This window comes from Drosophila miranda (assembly GCF_003369915.1).
Source record: "Drosophila miranda strain MSH22 chromosome Y unlocalized genomic scaffold, D.miranda_PacBio2.1 Contig_Y3_pilon, whole genome shotgun sequence".
Lineage (NCBI taxonomy): Eukaryota > Metazoa > Arthropoda > Insecta > Diptera > Drosophilidae > Drosophila > Drosophila miranda.
Genome location: NW_022881625.1, coordinates 5,547,379 through 5,568,484, shown reverse-complemented (window position 1 = coordinate 5,568,484; position 21,106 = coordinate 5,547,379). Strand labels below are relative to the sequence as shown.

Sequence of the window (21,106 nt, the reverse complement as noted above, 5' to 3'; positions counted from 1 at the left end):
TCTCTGTGTTGTGCCGCTCTCTCCAGATATTCGTACTGAATGATTTCCAGAGCCAGTTCTGAACGGCTCCAAGTGATAGTTCAGGGCCCACTTCGATGTTGTGTTTCGAATCACAGGTCAGGTGACGTACTTTCCCTGGGCAGAGCTGCGACTTGCAATAGTTGATCGGCTTTGTTGGTTTGGGATAGGACTTGCGATAAATACCATGCCACCATACTCCTTGGTGTGGCCGAAATGTTGGCTACCATTCTGGGATTAAGGAGTTAAGGGTTAAGGTTTAAGGAGAGTGGGGGAGGGGGGGGTATATTTTTGCTTGGCTTTACATCTTCCTTAAGCTGCTGTTTTGTGTCACAGCCAACCTGTCATTTGTACATTGAATTGCTGCTCGAGAGGTCTCTTTGGAGTCCTCTGTTCCCCGTGTACAAATTTACATAAAATCACAGGAAGCACTTAGGGTTAATAGGGGGCACTCATCCCCCTCTACTCCCTCTCCCCTTTTGGTGGTGTCATGGGTTAAGCATTTGCTGTGTTCGGCATTCAATTTATGGCTTGATTTCTTACCTTTTATGATGCGCTATACGGCTGTAATCCATGTAGGACATGCACTTTGTTTATCCATTCAAAGGCGCTAAAGAGGGTAGTCCTGTAATCCAAAAGGGCATCCAGTATATCCAGAGCGAAGGTTAATCCATTCGATGGAGCGCTCAAGCAGACCAGCCAGGCGGTTGACCAGAAGCTTAACGAGGCTTAAAATTTCCAAGAGGCCGCCAGCCGGCAATTGTCATTGCAGTCCCTCCAGTCGACTCCTCTCCAGTCCAGTTTTTTCCCAAACTGTGCGACGTGAATAACTTTGATGATTTCTTGGCCCAAAGGCGCCCACACAATATAAATACTCCTCCCTTTTTTGTCAATAAGTTTATTTTCAGTCGTTACATTTACGAATAACAGGCGAGTTTTTCTACTCAAATCAAATATTAAAATTAAAAAACGAAACAGTTATTGGTTGATGTCCTTCAGCTTCTCTGGATCAGTCTACTCAAGCCAAATCAAATATTAAAATTAAAAAACGAAACAGTTATTGGTTGATGTTTTTTAGCTTCTCTGCATCCGTCTTGGCGGCCCACAAGCGGCACCCAATTTTTTTATAGTCATCGCTGCACATGACTATCGCCCTCAAATACTCGGCCGGCACCCCAGTTTCCTCTGATAGTCTTAACACGGTCACTTTTTTTTTCCTTAAAAACGGCAGCAATTTTTTGCATTGTCTTCGAATTCCTTGAAACCATACCTCTTATTGCTGTGTAATGTTGGTTCATTACGTGGTTTCCCAAGGTGCTCAACCTTCCAATCATTTTGCCACATAGTTTGCACTTGCAGCCATGCACGGGGGCGAAGCCTTAGGGGAAATCGGTGTTTTGAAATTGTCCTTTCCACTTTCAGTACTAAGAATGTCTTCAGTAAACATGTCTGGAGAATTAAGAAGTTATTATATGTATTTTTTTTTTTAATTTTACTTATTTACTTAAGTCCGGATCCTCCCGAACCTCCTGCTCCTTCTTCTCCTCCACGTGGTGCACTGGCTCAGACGAATCATATATTTCATCAGAAATAGTACACTCCATATCATTGACTGTATAATCAGAAGTATTGTGAATATTGTCAGAAATGTTGTCAATATTCTCCTCAGTATCGTGAGTTGTGGCCGACTCCTCCGTATGACCGTGCATATTGTCAATATCCTCAATATCGTGAGTTGTGGCCGACTCCTCCGTATGACCGTTCATATTGTTGTCAATATCCTCAATATCCTGAGTTGTGGCCGACTCCTCCGTATCACCGTGCATATTGTCAATATCCTCAATATCCTGAGTTGTGGCCGACTCCTCCGTATCACCGTGCATATTGTCAATATCCTCAATATCGTGAGTTGTGGCCGACTCCTCCGTATGACCGTTCATATTGTTGTCAATATCCTCAATATCCTGAGTTGTGGCCGACTCCTCCGTATCACCGTGCATATTGTCAATATCCTCAATATCCTGAGATATTGTTGTCAATATCCTCAATATCCTGAGATATCAGAATATTCTGCACCGGAGTAACAGGCTCAGCATACTTCGCGTGCGTCGTCCCCGCTGAATGGAATACATTATTAGAAGAATATAATATAAATGTAACTAATTTACTTACCCTTACGTTGATGGTCCAGAAAAAAAAAGTAAAAATTAATCACTCCTGCTGCACTTATGTCGCAAACTTGGGCTCCACCGAACGACAACGTCATGTTGGCAATTTCCTGTGCTTTCGGGCTTTGCACTTTCCGGCCTTGCAGATGGTCCCAGTATATCCCGCATAATACATTAACAAGGGCACTGTCCACCCCGTCAATTCTTACACCTCCCAAATTAATGTACATCTTTGTCTTATTTTGTGTTCTTTATTTATGTTTTAAATAACGGGGCATGTATGGTTTTGGTATTTACTCATCGATAGTATTATAAGAAACACCAATGTACTCGATATGCCAACACACATTTATTCGAATACGACGATCAAGAAGGAAGAACGTTTACAGATATTTTGTTGCTATACGATACGGACCGATAAATATCACATAATTCCGCGTCTAGTTTCCTGATTTCAACATGTATAAAAATAAAAATAAAATAATTGTAAGGCAACATATATTAACCCTAACCGATCGAGATATTATACTGCACTTAGTTTTATGCGATATGATACTGCGATAGGTTTTATGCGATATTATACTGCGATAAGTCTGAGGCGACTTATTTGACGATCGATAAAAATAGAGAAAAGAGTGAAATAAGTTAATAAGAGTAACCCAAGAACCGCGCCAAGATGGATAAAAAGATAGATTCAGAAATGCATAAATTGTCGTGTTTCGATGAGGACATAAGGGAACTCAATCTGTTCGAGCCGTATCAGGACATAGAGGAAGATATGTTCGAGCCGTCGCAATTGTCGTGTTTCGATGAGGACATAAATGAACTCAATCTGTTGGAGCCGTCGCAATTGTCGTGTTTCGATGAGGACATAAATGAACTCAATCTGTTCGAGCCGTATCAGGACAAAGAGGCAGAGGAACATCTGCCGTGTGGACCGCTGGACCGGCTGGTTAGTACATTGCCTATGGATGTTGACGACGACGACACTGAAGGTGAGTAGATTGTGGCAATTACATTGGAGCAGGTGAATCAGACTTTTCTTCCTCCAGGTATCGTCGGTAACGATGATCTGGTCAACGATATTGGTCGCCTTCAAGCGAGCAATGAATTGCACAAAGGTACAGGCCCCCGAAAATCTGGTAACGGACGCATTGGAAGAACTGAAAATGCAAGGAAACATAATGAATGGACGCATTAACATGACTGTAAATTTACAGAAACTAAGCCACTCAGAATTTTCCATTTACATGGATGAGTATCACATGCCGTGGTACCAATATGCAAAAAAAAGAACCGGTACATAAATGGAAAATTCTTGCAGTCGCTGCAATCCCAATTAACGGGAATGAAATTCATTATTTGTATTTCCACATTTGTCCCGTTTCCAAAACATCTGCACTAGGCAGGAATGCGGTCAAGGAAGGACTCGATTTAGTATTGAGGGAGGTTGAGAGTGGGGGCTTTTCAAGTCAACTGTTGGCAGTTGGATCCGACCACTGCTTGGCAAATTTCATACCGTGCAAAAGTGTAAGGGGAAAATTCCCCATATTGTGGGATCTGCCCCACCTCAAAAAGGTTATCCTAAAAAATGATATACATGAGGATGTGTTGTGGTCAAATATGTATGTCAAGGAATACAGGAAAGAAAATTACAAGAGTATCTTTGAGGCTACGAAGTCGGTAGACAACTTGCCCGACTACCTAATGTCTGATAAAGTTAAAGAAATCATTAAAAATGAAATAATGAACTTATTACGCGCTGTTGAAAAACATTTCGAATTTAGAAACGAACCAATATGTTTTAACAACATGAACAGCAATACCTTCGAGGAACGTGGCAAGCATTTATCAACAATTTTTATAAACATAATGAAAGTATCGTTTAAAGAAGATTTCAACAGAAACCCAGTATATTATGCTACAACTGTAGTGTTCATGGCTCTCCAAATAATGGACCAAAAAATTAAATTACTAAATCAGACGTTAGAAAATATTTTGTAGTATGTAGTATAATTATATTAATTTTAATAATAATAACAATAATAATAATAATAATAATTTGTTTTTTATTTTATTTATTTTATGTAGTATGTATTATACATGTACTATACATAATTAATGTATTTTCAGCAGTAGAATGTAGAATATTTTCAGCCTGTACAAGATTTTCAGCTGTAGAATGTAGAATATTTCAGCCTGTACAAGATTTTCAGCTGTAGAAGCCTGTACAAGATTTTCAGCTTTAGAATGTAGAATATTTTCAGCCTGTACAAGATTTTCAGCTGTAGAATGTAGAATATTTCAGCCTGTACAAGATTTTCAGCTGTAGAAGCCTGTACAAGATTTTTTCAATTTTTTTTTTGTTCAATTTTTGTTTGTTGTTTGATTGATTTTTGAATTGATTGTTGTTGTTTGATTGATTTTGTTGTTCTGAAGGCTTGATCCACCGGTGACCAGGGACGCAGGATGGCTCTAAGCTATAGTATTTATTGTACGAGTAATAATCAACTAGCACAGCACTAACATTTAACCCGTATTCAGAGCAGACTGTAAGTTTAAGTTAGTCTGAAATTGTTTTTATTAACATACGAATAATGAAATTGAACAAAACCCTTAATAATTTGTTGTCAGTAAGTAAGTAGTATATAATGGTTATATAGACAGTAAATATTGTATAAACGAATATCTTTACTGTATGTACCAGAGTAAATATTTTGTAATTGCAAATGTTTCTGTTTTCTCTTTTCGTTTTGTTTTTTTTTTGCATTTGATATGATTCGGTTCAAAATGTGTGTGTTGTTTACGCACATATTATGGTTAATGGTTCTTAATCTTGTTCGTTACTCTTTTATTACCCTTTTTGTATATTTTTTGTTTTATAAATTAATCTTTAGCTAAGCTGAGGAGCGTAGCGTATCGGATCAAATCAATCAAAAGTTGATGGGTCTAAGGGGCTAGCTAACGAGGCAGTCAATGGCAATGGCAGTGGAAATCCAAATGGAAATTTATGTAAACCATGCGGCAAAACTAAAAAAAAGCTAAACTAAAAACGCAGAATCATAGACGAGGGGGAACGTTGTGAGTTGCTGCGGACACCGCAACTCTACAGTTATACCCGATACTAAGTCAGTATGGCTCTCCTCCGGCAGACGCCTCTACAGAAAATCAGTCTGAGCGTGACGTCGGGCGCTGCGTAGCCACTGCAAATTGATTTGTTCCTTTTGGCTATAAAAATTATCTGATCTAAACCAGATTCAGCAATCTGATAGATATGGTCGTTATTTATGATTCTGAGATATACGTTTTACAGCGAGATCTAACAGAAGTGCGGATACCAAATTTGGTTAGTCTAGCCTTAATAGTCTCTGAGATTTGTGGATGCCACAGATTTTCGTCCTTTGCGGGGGCGGAAGGGGGTGTGGCGAAATTTTGACACAAAACGGTCAAGGTCCGATATCACAGGAGTGTGGATACCAAATTTGGTTGCTCTAGCTTTTATGGGTTCTGAGATCCTTGAACTCATATTTTGCAATTGGCAAAACCGACCATGAAACCTGTGTGTTAGAAAGAGACAGAGCGAGAAAGAATGAAATTGTTTTCTTGATTTTGGCTATAATAATTATACGATCTGGTTCAGATTTTGCACTCTAAAACATATAGTCATCCTCTACGATTCTGCGTTTTTAATTTTATCGTATCTTTAAAAATGTAGATGCCACAGATTTTCGTTCTTTGTGGGGCGGAAGTGGGCGGGGCGAAGTTTTGAAATATTTTTGTAGCAGTGACATATCACAGAAGTCTGGATCCAAAACATCGTTGCTCTAGCTCCAATAGTCTTTGAGCACTAGGCGCTGAAGGGGACGGACGGACGGACGGACGGACGGACGGACAGACGGACAGACAGACAGGGCTCAATCGACTCGGCTATTGATGCTGATCAAGAATATATATACTTTATATATATACACTCAAACTGTGACATCATCGCCAGAACGAACGAGAGTTTTTGAAAAACGATTTTCGAATGTGGGCCGGCAATGGTCACGATCACTTTTTTGATGCCCTAAACGGAAACGCCTAAGGTGGCTCGTTTTCTCAAGTGTCTATTGTTTCTTTCAAGAAAGGAAAATAAATAAGAAATAAACGAAATAATCGTGCCTGACCGTCAGTCGATCCCCTCAGATAGTGTGCAACAGCAGTAAACGGAGTCCAGTTCCATGTTTACCCAATCGGGTTCGGGAGTAATCCAAGCCTCGCTTCATTTGCATGGACTTTTGGCGTCGAGTGCCTCCATCCTCACATACCACATTCCACATGTACCGAGAGCTGAATTTGCATTTCTTATTACCAATTACAATTAAATAATCCATCGATTAGGCGATATGTAGAGAGTCGAGCGACCAGGTCTCAGTTTCCCTTCCTCCCCATATACGACTACTACCTAAATCGTTGGCTGGATTCATTCGTTTGCCGATCTGGCTCCGCCCACAATGTTTTTGTTTATTCGTTTTCTACTTTTAGCGGGACACAAGGGCGTAGTCCCAAAGAGGGTGCTAAGTCAAAGTGATCTTTATTTAATTTTTTTTTGAAAATCTTGCCATTTTCAGGGCTTTTGGAAGTTCCGGGGAGAATCGTGAAAGTCCCAGTACTGCCGCTTCGTCTTGGCTTAATTAAATTATTCGAAATTATCGAAACGTGCGGGGCACTGACTGACATCCCCCAATTCTCCCACTCCACACACACCCCCCTCAAATCTTTTGTTGTGTGTTGTACGAGTACATGATGTAGGCCAGCCAATTGTTTATGAAGTGCACAGCGAGTACGAGTAGTACATATGTATATACCCAATATAGAGCATGTATAGCTTTAGTTTAGCTTTAGTTTTCCGCACATAACCAAAAAGCAAGTACGTTGACGTTAAGATTTTAAGAAGATCATTGGCTGGAAGGAGCTTAGAGGGAATTTAAAAAATAGAAACAATGCTTATAGCTCTCCTTCGGCAGCAGCTCCAGCCCTCGAGTCCCGTCAAGTGGCAACGACATTGGAACATCCCTAACATGGTACCACTCATTTGGGAGGTTGCTGTCCAAGCGTAATTGCTGCAATCGATATTGGTTATTGTAGTGGCGCAGCTCCATGATGCGACGGCGACAGAACTGCCAGGTAATCGTACGCTTCGTGTTCAGCTGTCGGACGATGTCCGCCCAGATGCTCTTGTGCATGGCGGTGTTAAAGAAGTCGACGTGTTTGAAGTTCCACAGGCATTTGTGTTTTGAATACAGCGCGAGAAGCTTCAGATTAAACCGCTGCGAACGCGTCAGCAATGACGATCTATATTCTGTAGACAAATCATCGTCTGATTGTAATGATAAAGTCGATGATGAAGGTGATGGTGGACTCATTGATGCCATGTAGTTCTCCATCCACAACTGCAACCGTTAGCATCAAGAACAAGATCAAATTAATACCAACAAAATTTTACAATATGCGATGCATGTGTGTGTATCCACTTTAGTTAAGTTAAGCATGTGTCCATGGGTTTGTGAGCTGTCCGTATTTCGGTGCCATTTCTTGTAAACAACTATATTTTGTTGCTTTTTATCTGCGGATGCCACTCGGAGGCGGTTCAGCATGAAGTCATGCTTGGTCTCAGCTCCAGCCCCATCTCCTCACGCATTCATCTTAATTACGAAGTTTTTATGATGACAATTTCGGGGCTGCGTTTCACTACAAGTCAAGTATATATTTCACTGTAAAAAAACTTCATTTGTAGATCAAGATTGTAGTTTTTTACTGCCACACCCGAGAACTTTTTTCTTCATACTAGAATTTTTGGTTATTTCCCTTTGTTTTTCCAGTTTTAATGCCAAGTGTAAACAAAGCGTCTCGGGCCAGACCATCGCCTGTTGTTCATTAAGTGTAGCAAAACGCTGAGAATGCATAAAAAAACGAGGGGGAACGTTGTGAGTTGCTGCGGAGACCGCAACTCTACATTTATACCCGATACTGCAAATTGATTTCTTGCTTTTGGCTACAAAAATGATCCGATCTGATTCAGATTCAGCAATCTGATAGATATGGTCATTATCTATGATTTTGCTTTTTTAGTTTTCTCGAATCTGCAATATTGTGGATGCAACAGATTTTCGTCCTTTGTGTGGGCGGAAGGGGGTGGGACGAAATTTGGAGATATACGTTTTATAGTGAGATCTAACAGGAGTGGGGGAACTAAACTTGGTTACTCTAGCGTGAATAGTCTCTGAGATTTGTGGATGCCCCAGATTTTCGTCCTTTGCGGGGCGGAAGGGGAGGAGAGGGCGGATCCACAGGAGTGTGGATACCAAATTTGGTTGCTCTAGCTCTTATGGGTTCTGAGATCCTTGAACTCATATTTTGCAATTGGCAAAACCGACCATGAAACCTGTGTGTTAGAGAGAGACAGAGCGAGAAATAATGAAATTTTCTTGATTCTGGCTATAATAATTATACGATCTGGTTCAGAATTTGCCCTCTAGAAGATATAGTCATCTACGATTCTGCGTTTTTGGTTTTCTCGTATCGTCGAAATTGTGAAATTCGCCCTTTGTGGGAGCGGAAGTGGGCGGGGCAAAGTTTTGAAATTTTCTTGTAGCAGTGACATATCACAGAAGTCTGGATCCAAAACATCGTTGCTATAGCTCTTATAGTCTTTGAGCACTAGGCGCTGAAGGGGACGGACAGACGGACAGACGGACAGACGGACGGACGGACAGATGGACGGACGGACAGACGGACAGACAGACATGGCTCAATCGACTCGGCTATTGATGCTGATCAAGAATATATATACTTTATGGGGTCGGAAACGATTCCTTCCGGACGTTACACACATCCACTTTTACCACAAATCTAATATACCCCAATACTCGTTTTGAGTATCGGGTATAATAATGCCATAAATTGGATAAACAATCCAAGCACAGTTTTCCAAAAAACAGACTTTATGGACAAGCAATTTAGTTTAGTGTTTACTCTGCTCTCCTCCTCCCACGCAGCTAGAGGGTCTCTCGATCTGATCACATCACGTATGGTAAAATATCATGTGAGAATGTTATATCAGTGTAGGACAGTACGTATTTAGTATAAATTATTGACAGACGATCGGAGAAACGCGGCTGATCCATATTCAGTTTATCGCGTTAAAAACTTTACATTAATCACGTCTGTCCCCCTTCTACTTACTCTTTCCGAAGTGTTGTCATTTGCTGATTTCACTTTTGCAGCTGCACCAACACAAAGAACTTTAGTAGAGGATTCGGTGTGCAACTCAGAGCCAATTTTGTTGGGCAATTTCCTAGGCTCCAGCTCTCTCAGTCTCCAAATTCCAGATGTTCCCACAGACAGAAAGAAGAACAGGGCTGAAAGGTTTATAAATATTAATTCACTCAAAGAAAAAATGAGAAGTCGAAACAGTTTTCGAATCGCGAATGAAGATAATCTCATTATTATTTTTCTTTTAAAACTAGTAATAATGTCGTTGGACTCCCTTTCCTTTGTGACACACTTTATTCTCAAATTCCAGAGTGATACGAGTACTTTTTTTTTACCAGTGTTAGTATATACATATGTGAGCTCCAAGAGAAGGGGGAATAAAATTCCACTCCAGACTCCGTATACTCTGTGTTTTCGACTGGTTTCCGTAGATGAAGCAAATGTTTAAGAGTTTAAGGGCAATTTGTGTTTTCCGACGCTTTTTGCAATAAGTATAGATTACCTTGACTACATCAATATTTCTGAAAGTAGTGCTCTTAATTGCTAGGGTCAGATGCGACTGAGAGAGGAGTTGCTCACTTTTGAAATCGTTTGCTGTTAAGTTTTCTGTTAATTATTGTGATATTACGCCACTCTGTCAACCGATGTCTTAGTAAGACTTTGTGTCGAGCTTCAGCTTGGACAAACAATGAAGTTGTTTGTCAATTGCTTGGGCAAATACTCGTACTCAGGTGGAAAAACAAATACCAGAATGGGGAAGAGGTTAAGATGGGAGACAAGAAAATATCAAATAAAGGGCCAATTAAGGAAGGTGATTGTGCGATTCTGTTTATCTTATCAACGACAAATTTTGACCCCAGGGGCGTCATTTACAATTCTCAATTTGTTTGCATACTAAAGCAACATTAGCCGAAGAGCTACCTACAAAAGAGAAGACGATGTTTCCTGATTCCCAATTCGTAGGCTATTGATAAACAATCAGTGGGGGAATATTCAAATTAGCCAGGTCTCATGTGTGATTAGCCGATTTCTCACACATTTCAAGCATCAAAGCAGACAGCAGACAGAACGGAACAGAACAGAACAGAACACAACAGAGCGGAGAAGACGTTGAGCTGACGGCTGGAGGGATCAGATCCCACAGAAGAAGCCGCCTTGAAATTTACGAAAAGAGCCGCCTATAAATCGCAAGATTTTAGCACTGCCCAGGGCTTTATCTAAAGCTCCATTCGGAACAGTATTCAAAGCATAAAGCGTAACCAATTGATTGCTAATTGATATTGATGTGTCGATTATTTTATGATTATTCTTTATGATCGTTAAATTCTGATAAACCAAAAGGCGAGCGAGATCGAACACCAAACTTGATTCAAATTTGTAGATCACGTTGAACAATCAAGCCACTCCCTGAGTACTTCTCTCCTGCTCTCCACTCTCATGCTTTTGTTTCGGCCATTTCAAGGTCTGTACAGAAACCGTCTGTTGGGTCAGACCTCCCTCCATTGACCAGAGCAGAGCTCTAACAATGCGGGTTCTGGCATCAATTTCATAGAAACGGCATTAGAAGTTACTCATACGCAGCGTGGGTTGGATAAGATTAACGAAAGCCCACATAGACATAGCTCATCCTCCCCATTCTCACTTGACTCTTTGCAGACAGCAGAATGAGCTCTAACAACTGCGGTTTCATCGATCCGCAGGGCCAGTTGAGCGCGGCCCTCGCTAATCGGGACATACGGGAATTCCACACTGCCCTGGACAGCGGTGCCCAGGCCAATCGCCAGGACGATCGAATGCCTCTCAGGTGGGCTCCTGCATTTAGCTGCTTCTCGAGTACGGAGCTCCTCCGAATTTGGTGGATCAGGGCGAGTTCACGCCCCTCCACCATGTGCTGAAGAATAGAAAGATTGAGGCAGGCACTAAGCTGGAGCTGATCCGACTTTTCCTGAAACAACCACTGTTGGACATTGACAGCTATCGGAACGGGCAGGTACGCCAGATGCTGAGGGATCAGTATCCGGAACTGCCGTTGCCGGAGCTGCGCGAGGCCGGAGCAGAGATCGACTGCGAGCGACTCCTCCGCACGCTGCGGGACGGAGACGAGAACCAGTTCGAGCAACAGTTCGCGGAGTACCACCAGAACGTCAGCGGAAACGCAGACAACCAATGCAATGCCAACCAGGAGGAGTATCAGTCCCTGCTGGCGGAGAGTATCAAGCGGGACAAGCAGCGAGCCTTTGAGGCCATCCTCGAGACGGGCATCAACATTAATCCTTCAAAATTGAGCGACATCAGCCCCGTGGAGTTGGCCGTAATCTGGGGCAACCACAGGGCGCTAGAGAAGCTGTTGATGCATCCGCAGCTGAGGCTGACATCGCATTCCAAGCTGCTGAACGCGGTTGTCAGTCGCCTGGGTGAGCAGCCGCTGGACGACTTCTGTGACCACCAGCGCTGCTTCCAGCTGCTGCTCGAGAGCGATCGTGTGGACATCAATGAGGCGGACAAGGCTGGCCTGGTGCCACTCTCCTATGCGGTCAAGTATCGCAACACAAAGGTGGCACAGGAGCTTCTACGGCAGGGAGCGTACATCGGGGCGAGAAGCGCGTTCGGAGATCTTCCCATACAGGAGATGGACCCGAAAGTGCTGGAGGAGCACTTCGATTCCTGCATCACCACCAACGGGGAGAAGCCCGGTGACCAGAGTTTCGAGATCATCATCAACTACAAGAATCTGATGAGACGCCAGCGAGAGCCCGGGCAGTCGGACAAGCGGAGCATTGGCCATCCTCACCAATTGGAGGACGAGATGACTCCAATCGCATACATCGCCGATTCCAAGGAGCTGCGTTACCTGCTGCAGCACCCGCTAATCTCGAGTTTCCTCTTCCTCAAGTGGCACCGCCTCTCGGTGATCTTCTATCTGAACTTTCTACTTTACTCTCTCTTCACTGCCTCCATTATCACGCATACGCTCCTTAAGTTCCACGAAAGCGACCACACGGGCCTGACTGCCCTCTTCGGCCTGTTCTCTTGGATAGGGATTGTGTATCTCATGATCCGAGAGGTCATACAGCTTGCCATGTTGCCGCTGCTGTACTTCAGGTCCATCACGAACCTGATGGAGGTGGCTCTCATTGTCTTGTCGATCCTAACCTGCATGGAAGCCAGCTACGACAAGGAGACGCAGCGCATACTGGCCGTCTTCACCATTCTGCTGGTGTCCGTGGAGTTCTGCCTGCTGGTTGGCTCCCTGCCAGTACTCTCAATTTCGACGCACATGCTCATGCTGCGCGCCGTCTCCAGCAGCTTCATCAAGAACTTTGCTCTCTACTCGATCTTTGTGCTTACGTTTAGTCTGTGCTTCTACATACTGTTTGGCAAGCCCCAGGTGGATTCCTCCTCTCCGAAGGACAGCACGCCAGAGCCAGCAAAGGAGGGAGAAGATGATAGTCACTTCAACACATTCTCCGTGCCCATCGAGGCGCTCATCAAGACGATTGTGATGCTCACGGGAGAATTTGATGCCGGTGACATAAAGTTTGACAGCGTCTACACTTACCTGATCTTCCTGCTCTTTGTGTTCTTCATGACCATTGTGCTGTTCAATCTCCTGAATGGTCTGGCTGTCAGCGATACTCAGGTGGGTTTATATTTCCTTTTCTTTCTCGGCTTTATCCAACTGTTTTCTCCCCTCTCTTTTCCCACAGGCCATCAAGGCCCAGGCGGAACTGAACGGCGCCATTGTCCGCACCAATCTGCTGACCCGCTACGAGCAAGTTCTCACTGGCCGACATGGACACGCTCAGACCTCATCGTCCCAGTTGAACAAAGGCAGTCGGTTCGCTCGAGGAAGACCATGAGCTAGTCACCGGTTCAATCGTAATTTTCTTCATGCTTTTCTTGAGTTTCACGCCCTCGTGGCTTTTCCCACACTTGGGACCCCACTAGGCAGAAAAGCGAAAGGAGAGAAAATCTTCACTGATGAATCGCCTGATCGGATCGGATGGGCTGTTATATACTCACAACACATACTCATTGGCCGCATTTGCGAATCGCTGGGCTGTCAACAATCTTGAATTGAAAGAGTGTCGGCACTTCGGTGTGCCAAAGATACATATCTTTACCCCTTGAATCAGCTCGTGTTGATTTTTCTGCCGTGCATTGCACTTTTGAGCTCAGGTCCTAAACGAGAGTCACACACCACACACATGCACATTATTATCATTATCATCATCATTATGATAATGACTGTGAGCGAACGAATGCTGATGAAGCCTCATTGTCAATGTCGAAAGTTATGGGATTGGTTAAAGAAACCCAAGGTGGGATATGAAAAGTATTGCGTTCTGCTCTGGCATAGGATCCCAGCTTTAATTTTAGGGGGATTCCCCTTCCAAGCAATGATGCGACAATCAACGGACATTGATTAACAACTGTATGTACATATGCATCTACAGTGCGTACACAGCAAGGCAGGCGCGATTAGATACAGGCCAGCGCCGAGCAGCGTAGACACCCAGTACCCTGCCACCCTCCGAGGGAAACAGAAAGCGATGAAGAGCGTATCCAATGAATTAATATTTCATTCTAGAACGCAGTTGTCTGCGTTAGTTGGGCACACACACACATAGTACATATATGCTGGCAGCGTTCCCATTCAATCTACTCGACGGCTGATGCGCGCCAGTAGCCCCCGCTGGAAACTTCCGCAGATTCTGGAACGCAGAGGATGCGGGCTATCGGCGACAGGGGAATACTACTAAGCAGAAAGAGAAGGCGAGTTCATATTATTGCCAATTTAATGCAAGAAAAATAAAGAGAGTGGAGTGGGCGATGCCAAAGGCAGAAGAAAGGCCGTAAACCAAAAGAAGAAGGCCTGTCTCGCTCTCTCTCGTGGGAATTGACTTTGAATTTCGAATATTTCGGTATCTATTTTCATTGCGGCCAAAAACGGAGAGACGATTCCGTGTATTGCGATGCCAGCATCAACGAAAATAGATGGCCAAATGGAAGTGCAAACATCTCTGAGGGAGGGGTGGATTGTCGGGCGTGTGGCCGTGTGTCTTCTGTCAGTGTGTGATTGGGTACTGCTTGCTGCTTTCTGCTCGATGGCTGCCCCTAGAGCACGAGGTGCAGGCGTATCTGGAACACCAGCTGCTCGACGGTCTTCTTCAGGAGCGCCGCCAGGGACAGGATGAATCCCAGGAGGCTGAGGGAGAACAGCCAGGGCGTGGTCATGAGCACGGCAAAGAACACGAGCGTCTCGTCGCCCCGGGCATTGGCCATGCGCCACAGCAACTGGCGCTGGATGGTGCGCAGCTTGAACTTGCTGTTCCACAATCGGTGGCGCTTCGAGCCGACGGTTTCGTTGAAGCCCACGGTCTTCTCGACCAGCCAGAACACCGCGCAGCACAGCAGATGCAGCACCAGCAGCACGACCTTGACCACAGCGGTCTCCAAGACGAGGTGGTACAAGGCCACCATGCGCTGACGGTGCTCCGGCTGCATTGTGGAGAGCACGACTGCGCCGAGGGACTCCAGCGGGGAGACCCTGGGGGAAGGGCCGTCGGAGAGCTCCTCCCACTCCGAGTCCGACTTGGTGCGCTCTATCGAGCTGAACTCGCTCTGACAGGTCTGGCTCTGACAGGAGCACGACTCCTCCTCTTGGTCCTCCTCGGTGGGCATCGAGTAGTCGCCCTCGTAGTCGCCCTCGTAGCGGCAGTCGGAGTACTCTTCGTGGGGGTCGTCGTAGTAGTCTCCGCGGCTGTCCGGAGAAGCGCCGCCTGTCCAGAGGGAGCTCAACACGGGCGGTGGTCCCATCGAAGCCATCTGTGGCACAGCATTGAATCTGCAGTGGAGCCGGGGGTAAGTTATGTCCTGGGGGGAAGGGGAGTTTGGGCTGCTGCCGCTCACCCATCTGAATCCCCCATCGGAGGGAAGGTGGGGGCGTGAGCGTGACCTATTGGACCCATTGGGCGGGACAGCAGAGGATTGGTGTGGATTTGGCCTAGGAAGGGCATCGCATTGAGTCCATTCTTGTCGGCGGAATCTTCGGGGGGGACCTGCAGCCCCGGCTGCTGCTGCTGCTGCTGGTCGGTAAAGACGAAGGATCCCATGGATCCGAAAATACCCCGCGAGCGGGTGAATGGGGAACGTGGATTGTTAATAGTTGGATTCATCTTATTCCAGCACCTGTGAGGAAATATTCGTTCATGGGCTTTGTTTTGTATTTGTATTTTTATTTACTTTATGTTCCCTGTGCTTTCGATATTTGCTGCAGTTCTCTGTGTTGTGCCGCTCTCTCCAGATATTCGTACTGAATGATTTCCAGAGCCAGTTCTGAACGGCTCCAAGTGATAGTTCAGGGCCCACTTCGATGTTGTGTTTCGAATCACAGGTCAGGTGACGTACTTTCCCTGGGCAGAGCTGCGACTTGCAATAGTTGATCGGCTTTGTTGGTTTGGGATAGGACTTGCGATAAATACCATGCCACCATACTCCTTGGTGTGGCCGAAATGTTGGCTACCATTCTGAGATTAAGGAGTTAAGGGTTATGGTTTAAGGAGAGGGGTGGAGGGGGGGGGGGTATATTTTTGCTTGGCTTTACATCTTCCTTAAGCTGCTGTTTTGTGTCACAGCCAACCTGTCATTTGTACATTGAATTGCTGCTCGAGAGGCCTCTTTGGAGTCCTCTGTTCCCCGTGTACAAATTTACATAAAACCACAGGAAGCACTTAGGATTAATAGGGGGCACTCATCCCCCTCTACTCCCTCTCCCCCTTTTGGTGGTGTCATGGGTTAAGCATTTGCTGTGTTCGGCATTCAATTTGTGGCCTGATTTCTTACCTTTTATGATGCGCTATACGGCTGTAATCCATGTAGGACATTCACTTTGTTTATCCATTAAAAGGGGCTAAAGAGGGTAGTCCTGTAATCCAAAAGGGCATCCAGTATATCCAGAGCGAAGGTTAATGCATTCGATGGAGACCAGCCAGGCGGTTGACCAGAAGCTTAACGAGGCTTAAAATTTCCAAGAGGCCGCCAGCCGGCAAGTGTCATTGCAGTCCCTCTAGTCGACTCCACTCCAGTCCAGTTTTTTCCCAAACTGTGCGACGTGAATAACTTTGATGATTTCTTGGCCCAAAGGCGCCCACACAATATAAATACTCCTCCCTTTTTTGTCAATAAGTTTATTTTCAGTCGTTACAATTACGAATAACAGGCGAGTTTTTTCTACTTAAATCAAATATTAAAATTAAAAAACGAAACAGTTATTGGTTGATGTCCTTCAGCTTCTCTGGATCAGTCTACTCAAGCCAAATCAAATACTAAAATTAAAAAACGAAACAGTTATTGGTTGATGTTTTTCAGCTTCTCTGCATCCGTCTTGGCGGCCCACAAGCGGCACCCAATTTTTTTTATAGTCATCGCTGCACATGACTATTGCCCTCAAATACTCGGCCGGCACCCCAGTTTCCTCTGATGGTCTTAACATGGTCACTTTTTTTTTCCTTAAAAACGGCAGCAATTTTTTGCATTGTCTTCGAATTCCTTGAAACCATACCTCTTATTGCTGTGTAATGTTGGTTCATTACGTGGTTTCCCAAGGTGCTCAACCTTCCAATCATTTTGCCGCATAGTTTGCACTTGCAGCCATGCACGGGGGGCGAAGCCTTAGGGGAAATCGGTGTTTTCAAATTGTCCTTTCCACTTTCAGTACTAAGAATGTCTTCAGTAAACATGTCTGGAGAATTAAAAAGTTATTATATGTATTTTTTTTAAATTTTACTTATTTACTTACTTAAGTCTGGATCCTCCCGAACCTCCTGCTCCTGCTTCTCCTCCACGTGGTGCACTGGCTCAGACGAATCATATATTTCATCAGAAATAGTACACTCCATATCATTGACTGTATAATCAGAAATATTGTGAATATTGTCAGAAATGTTGTCAATATTCTCCTCAATATCGTGAGTTGTTGCCGACTCCTCCGTATGACCGTGCATATTGTCAATATCCTCAATATCGTGAGTTGTGGCCGACTCCTCCGTATGACCGTTCATATTGTTGTCAATATCCTCAATATCCTGAGTTGTGGCCGACTCCTCCGTATCACCGTGCATATTGTCAATATCCTCAATATCCTGAGTTGTGGCCGACTCCTCCGTATCACCGTGCATGTTGTCAATATCCTCAATATCGTGAGTTGTGGCCGACTCCTCCGTATGACCGTTCATACTGTTGTCAATGTCCTCAATATCCTGAGTTGTGGCCGACTCCTCCGTATCACCGTGCATATTGTCAATATCCTCAATATCTTGAGTTGTGGCCGACTCCTCCGTATCACCGTTCATATTGTTGTCAATATCCTCAATATCCTGAGATATCAGAACAGAAATATTCTGCACCGGAGTAACAGGCTCAGCATACTTCGCGTGCGTCGTCCCCGCTGAATGGAATACATTATTAGAAGAATATAATATAAATGTAACTAATTTACTTACCCTTACGTTGATGGTCCAGAAAAAAAAAGTAAAAATTAATCACTCCTGCTGCACTTATGTCGCAAACTTGGGCTGCACCGAACGACGTCATGTTGGCAATTTCCTGTGCTTTCGGGCTTTGCACTTTCCGGCCTTGCAGATGGTCCCAGTATATCCCGCATAATACATTAACAAGGGCACTGTCCACCCCGTCAATTCTTACACCTCCCAAATTAATGTACATCTTTGTCTTATTTTGTGTTCTTTATTTATGTTTTAAATAACGGGGCATGTATGGTTTTGGTATTTACTCATCGATAGTATTATAAGAAACACCAATGTACTCGATATGCCAACACACATTTATTCGAATACGACGATCAAGAAGGAAGAACGTTTACAGATATTTTGTTGCTATACGATACGGACCGATAAATATCACATAATTCCGCGTCTAGTTTCCTGATTTCAACATGTATAAAAATAAAAATAAAATAATTGTAAGGCAACATATATTAACCCTAACCGATCGAGATATTATACTGCAATTAGTTTTATGCGATATGATACTGCGATAGGTTTTATGCGATATTATACTGCGATAAGTCTGAGGCGACTTATTTGACGATCGATAAAAATAGAGAAAAGAGTGAAATAAGTTAATAAGAGTAACCCAAGAACCGCGCCAAGATGGATAAAAAGATAGATTCAGAAATGCATAAATTGTCGTGTTTCGATGAGGACATAAGGGAACTCAATCTGTTCGAGCCGTATCAGGACATAGAGGAAGATATGTTCGAGCCGTCGCAATTGTCGTGTTTCGATGAGGACATAAATGAACTCAATCTGTTGGAGCCGTCGCAATTGTCGTGTTTCGATGAGGACATAAATGAACTCAATCTGTTCGAGCCGTATCAGGACAAAGAGGCAGAGGAACATCTGCCGTGTGGACCGCTGGACCGGCTGGTTAGTACATTGCCTATGGATGTTGACGACGACGACACTGAAGGTGAGTAGATTGTGGCAATTACATTGGAGCAGGTGAATCAGACTTTTCTTCCTCCAGGTATCGTCGGTAACGATGATCTGGTCAACGATATTGGTCGCCTTCAAGCGAGCAATGAATTGCACAAAGGTACAGGCCCCCGAAAATCTGGTAACGGACGCATTGGAAGAACTGAAAATGCAAGGAAACATAATGAATGGACGCATTAACATGACTGTAAATTTACAGAAACTAAGCCACTCAGAATTTTCCATTTACATGGATGAGTATCACATGCCGTGGTACCAATATGCAAAAAAAAGAACCGGTACATAAATGGAAAATTCTTGCAGTCGCTGCAATCCCAATTAACGGGAATGAAATTCATTATTTGTATTTCCACATTTGTCCCGTTTCCAAAACATCTGCACTAGGCAGGAATGCGGTCAAGGAAGGACTCGATTTAGTATTGAGGGAGGTTGAGAGTGGGGGCTTTTCAAGTCAACTGTTGGCAGTTGGATCCGACCACTGCTTGGCAAATTTCATACCGTGCAAAAGTGTAAGGGGAAAATTCCCCATATTGTGGGATCTGCCCCACCTCAAAAAGGTTATCCTAAAAAATGATATACATGAGGATGTGTTGTGGTCAAATATGTATGTCAAGGAATACAGGAAAGAAAATTACAAGAGTATCTTTGAGGCTACGAAGTCGGTAGACAACTTGCCCGACTACCTAATGTCTGATAAAGTTAAAGAAATCATTAAAAATGAAATAATGAACTTATTACGCGCTGTTGAAAAACATTTCGAATTTAGAAACGAACCAATATGTTTTAACAACATGAACAGCAATACCTTCGAGGAACGTGGCAAGCATTTATCAACAATTTTTATAAACATAATGAAAGTATCGTTTAAAGAAGATTTCAACAGAAACCCAGTATATTATGCTACAACTGTAGTGTTCATGGCTCTCCAAATAATGGACCAAAAAATTAAATTACTAAATCAGACGTTAGAAAATATTTTGTAGTATGTAGTATAATTATATTAATTTTAATAATAATAACAATAATAATAATAATAATAATTTGTTTTTTATTTTATTTATTTTATGTAGTATGTATTATACATGTACTATACATAATTAATGTATTTTCAGCAGTAGAATGTAGAATATTTTCAGCCTGTACAAGATTTTCAGCTGTAGAATGTAGAATATTTCAGCCTGTACAAGATTTTCAGCTGTAGAAGCCTGTACAAGATTTTCAGCTTTAGAATGTAGAATATTTTCAGCCTGTACAAGATTTTCAGCTGTAGAATGTAGAATATTTCAGCCTGTACAAGATTTTCAGCTGTAGAAGCCTGTACAAGATTTTTTCAATTTTTTTTTTGTTCAATTTTTGTTTGTTGTTTGATTGATTTTTGAATTGATTGTTGTTGTTTGATTGATTTTGTTGTTCTGAAGGCTTGATCCACCGGTGACCAGGGACGCAGGATGGCTCTAAGCTATAGTATTTATTGTACGAGTAATAATCAACTAGCACAGCACTAACATTTAACCCGTATTCAGAGCAGACTGTAAGTTTAAGTTAGTCTGAAATTGTTTTTATTAACATACGAATAATGAAATTGAACAAAACCCTTAATAATTTGTTGTCAGTAAGTAAGTAGTATATAATGGTTATATAGACAGTAAATATTGTATAAACGAATATCTTTACTGTATGTACCAGAGTAAATATTTTGTAATTGCAAATGTTTCTGTTTTCTCTTTTCGTTTTGTTTTTTTTTTTGCATTTGATATGATTCGGTTCAAAATGTGTGTGTTGTTTACGCACATATTATGGTTAATGGTTCTTAATCTTGTTCGTTACTCTTTTATTACCCTTTTTGTATATTTTTTGTTTTATAAATTAATCTTTAGCTAAGCTGAGGAGCGTAGCGTATCGGATCAAATCAATCAAAAGTTGATGGGTCTAAGGGGCTAGCTAACGAGGCAGTCAATGGCAATGGCAGTGGAAATCCAAATGGAAATTTATGTAAACCATGCGGCAAAACTAAAAAAAAGCTAAACTAAAAACGCAGAATCATAGACGAGGGGGAACGTTGTGAGTTGCTGCGGACACCGCAACTCTACAGTTATACCCGATACTAAGTCAGTATGGCTCTCCTCCGGCAGACGCCTCTACAGAAAA

At 43.1% G+C, this 21,106-nt stretch overlaps 1 pseudogene; it reads left to right on the top strand.

Annotated features, from left to right (window-relative positions):
* Nucleotides 1-7,554: 7,554 nt before the first annotated feature.
* Nucleotides 7,555-13,228, top strand: LOC117194625 (annotated as a pseudogene).
* The last annotated feature ends 7,878 nt before the right edge of the window (nt 13,229-21,106 follow it).